Source organism: Lactuca saligna, chromosome 7, assembly GCF_052625555.1.
Source record: "Lactuca saligna cultivar CGN05327 chromosome 7, ASM5262555v1, whole genome shotgun sequence".
Classification (NCBI taxonomy): domain Eukaryota; kingdom Viridiplantae; phylum Streptophyta; class Magnoliopsida; order Asterales; family Asteraceae; genus Lactuca; species Lactuca saligna.
In genome coordinates, this window is record NC_136423.1 from 163,478,252 (window position 1) to 163,481,741 (window position 3,490).

A 3,490-nucleotide genomic window follows, 5' to 3' on the forward strand; every position below is an offset into this window, starting at 1 on the left:
ACAAACCAATAGAAACGAAATATGATCAAGAACTTGTTGTTTAAAATTAAATTCACAGTCATATAATACCAGTTGATGTATTCAGAAGATTTGATGGCCGACTAGTTGAGAGCATCGTGCCTGTATCAGGGGCAATTGTGGAACATAACGTAAGAATCTTTGGTTGGTTAAACCCATCAAACCATGAACCCTAAAATCCATTCCAGTAAGCTTTCCATTTAGCTCTGGCAAGACCTTTCCCACAATCTAATTTTTTTTTATAAAATATAAAAAGATTTATAAAAAAGAATATAAAAATTTACAATTTCATTTTATATAAGAATAATATATACCTTGGCAGCAAATGACAAGAAACAAGATTTATAAATCTTTTTTTTATAAAAAGATTTATAAAAAAGACATAAAGGCCCTCCTAATCCTTATCATCAAATGCAATACAAATGACAAGAAACAAGAATAAGTCTACCTCGCATATTGTTACAACATCTATTTTCAAAGATTTCACAGAAGCATCAACTTCCAAAGCATGTTGTAAGTCCAAGTTTCTATCTTTTTCTACCAACACTTGGACCTAAAAAAACACCCATCAACAACTATAAATTATAATCAATCAAAAGACAACAGATAAGAGTTGACTAATTTATATTGTCAGTTGACTAACAAGACCATATGAGATTCTTGGTAGGCCAAAAGGGTCATTAGTTGAACTTGGTTGACATCCTGCTCCAAACAACCCAACTAGGCTATCTAACCTACCAAAATCAATTAAGAAAATAATAAAAATAAAAATAAAAAAAACATTTTACCTATCTAAATCAACGGACCAGCCCTGATTGTATATAATATCCATGATGCCAACTCATGAATAAAAAAATAACAGCTTTTTAGTTCTAGGGGTAAAATAGGAAATTAAGTTTCTTCCTAGTTTTTGTGTTAGAGTCAAACTCATTATGTGTAGGCAAGTATGATTGTATGTAGAAAAACACTAATATAAACTTGCTGACCTGATACATCTTGCTTTGATGCAGCATCTACATCATCGGTTAATATTGAAGGCTTGTGCATTAATGAAGACAGAAGTTTCTTTGAAGGCATTTCAGGGTTTTCATAGGAAGAGAATGATGCAGAGTAAGATTGAGAAATAACTGAATGGTCAAGTGATTAGGTTCACGTTTGCACATAGTCCATTCACAAATTTCGCAACCTAAAAGAATTACATTACATCCATCCATCAGATGTCTAAATATAACATAAATAAACAAACATCACTTGCAGTTGTAGCTTTTATACCTCAGATGTTGGAATATTTGGAAAAGAGGCACCAAGAAGCTTAATAGTGTACTCTCTCTGTCTCTCACAAACATCCTGTTGTTTGGATACGGATATGAAACAGTTGACGTGTCCCACAAAGGCTCAGTTAATGACCTAGATTCCACCTACAATTATTTGCCACATCAACATATATTATACTCCTATATACTTGCATATGATTCAAATAAAAAGTCGACTAGAGATGATATACATAACAGGCAGAATAAATGTTGCAGCACCAACATATGCAGGTTAAATCCCAGTTTATGGAAACTGTCGGTCATCACATCAAATATTTCTTGCACAATCAGCACAAAATAAGCCCGATAAAATTGATTACAAAACTCCGAGTTCCTTGCAATCAAAATCAAATAAAAAATATGAAATAAAACAGATTAAAATAGCGAGGTTTTAATAATGAATTGTAGTAGTAGTAGTGGTACCTGAAAGTTTTTAAGCATCTCCAACTTGTGATAAAATATTCGCTTACTATTATAATAGAAACCTGCAATTAGATAACAACAAGTGTTATAATTGAGTAAACTCATTTACAAATTACTCATTTATGTATAACTAAGCTTCTGTAGAAAAATGACTATTAGAAGTAGAATAGAAAACCATGTGTTTCTTAATAAGGATGTCCCGTTCCTTCTCATATAACCCAGAGATACTTAATATTTAAAAAAAAATAGAAAATGTGCATAATAGTTTGATACAAGTATGGCTAACATCTTCATTCTATCTGTGAAAATATATCCGTATAATGGGTGATTCAAGCACTCAAAACAAAATTAAAAATTAAAAATGTGAAGTAGAAAAAATGAAACGAACCTGCTGGCCAGTGATGTAAACATTAGTTTCCTTAAACTAGGAGTGGGACCCACCAAGGTCTTCATTAGAGGTGGAATTGGCAGCTGAACCAGGGTTATAACTAGCAGGGGCTGCTGAAGAATATGGTCCATAGCTTCCTTTGTTTATTTAAGCAAGCTTTGAAGCATACCTGAAACGTGGTTGTTAAAGAAAAATGGCTCAAGTAGCGATACCGCCTCCTCATGGCTTCTGACTGTGTGACACTCTCCAATTGCAAAATCTTACCACTAATCCTGCAATTTTGTGAATTTAAGTTTCAAAAGGGAGAAAAAGAAACAAATGAAGAATTTGATTCATGAATATCTATGAAAACTCCAATACCTTCAACTTTTAGGCCCCCCTTTCATAAGTTCAACAACAATACCTTCAACTTTTAGGACAACCTCCGACTTAATATTTTCAATGGAACCAACAACAAAGTTTAACCACAACTATTTTTTTTCCAATTCAAAGCTTGGTCTAGTGAAAACTGGTCTTGTCCAGCACAAATGGTGGAAAGCAACACGAAAATTCCTCTGCAATGATGATAGGCTAGGGTTTTAGAAAGAAAGAAGAAAGGAAATGTTTAGAGAGAGAGAGAGATAGAGAGAGCGAAATTAAAAATAAGGTATGGATGATTGTGATCTTCAGAGATGACGTACACTTCTCTAAACCATATCAGGGTGAACCCATACCATCTAGAACTGCAAAAACAAAGAAAACGATCATCTTTTTCTTCAAGCCCATAATAAGGTTACTGTATTTTGAAAAGACCTTAAGAATAGTACCACAGCTCCGATGCATCCTCCCCTCGGCCTTAAAATCTCTTCTCTATCTTTCACCTCATGTTTTCTTTTCTTTCCCATTTTCTGTTCAGTCTTGCCGCGCACACACGCACCATCTGGGAAGTAGGACGACGTGAACGATGGTGGAAGTGATAGCCGGCGGTGCTGGTTTAGGGCTTTTTGAAAATATGAGATATTTTCTTCAGAGAGAGAAAGTGAAATCGATGAGAATGTAACCTTCGGTTACTGTATACCAAAAAAACCGATGTAAGCTTGAATGAAAGTAGAATCGATAAGAATGTAGAGAGCCCCAAATTGAAACCTTGTACAGTAGAATCGATTTGAGAGTGAATGTTGGATTTATTGCTTCCATTTCCCGGTTCGCCTACCCTTTAGTTACCCTAGTCGATGGATTCAAGCTTTCACGAAAAACCCTAGGTAGCAACTGATAGAGACAAAAAGGATGGGGCGAAGGTAGGATTAGAACCGATTTCAAAGAGTAACAGTATATTTCACTGAAAACCCTTTCCCGGTTTGCTTGACCA

At 34.6% G+C, this 3,490-nt stretch overlaps 1 long non-coding RNA gene across 1 annotated transcript; it reads right to left on the reverse strand.

Moving 5' to 3' along the window:
* Nucleotides 1-2,140: 2,140 nt before the first annotated feature.
* On the reverse strand, nt 2,141-2,581 carry LOC145004402 (uncharacterized). The gene is made up of 3 exons (XR_013662377.1): nt 2,503-2,581; nt 2,312-2,414; nt 2,141-2,225 (listed from the first exon to the last, which is right to left on the reverse strand). It is a non-coding gene; the product is annotated as an uncharacterized LOC145004402 (long non-coding RNA).
* Nucleotides 2,582-3,490: the final 909 nt, after the last annotated feature.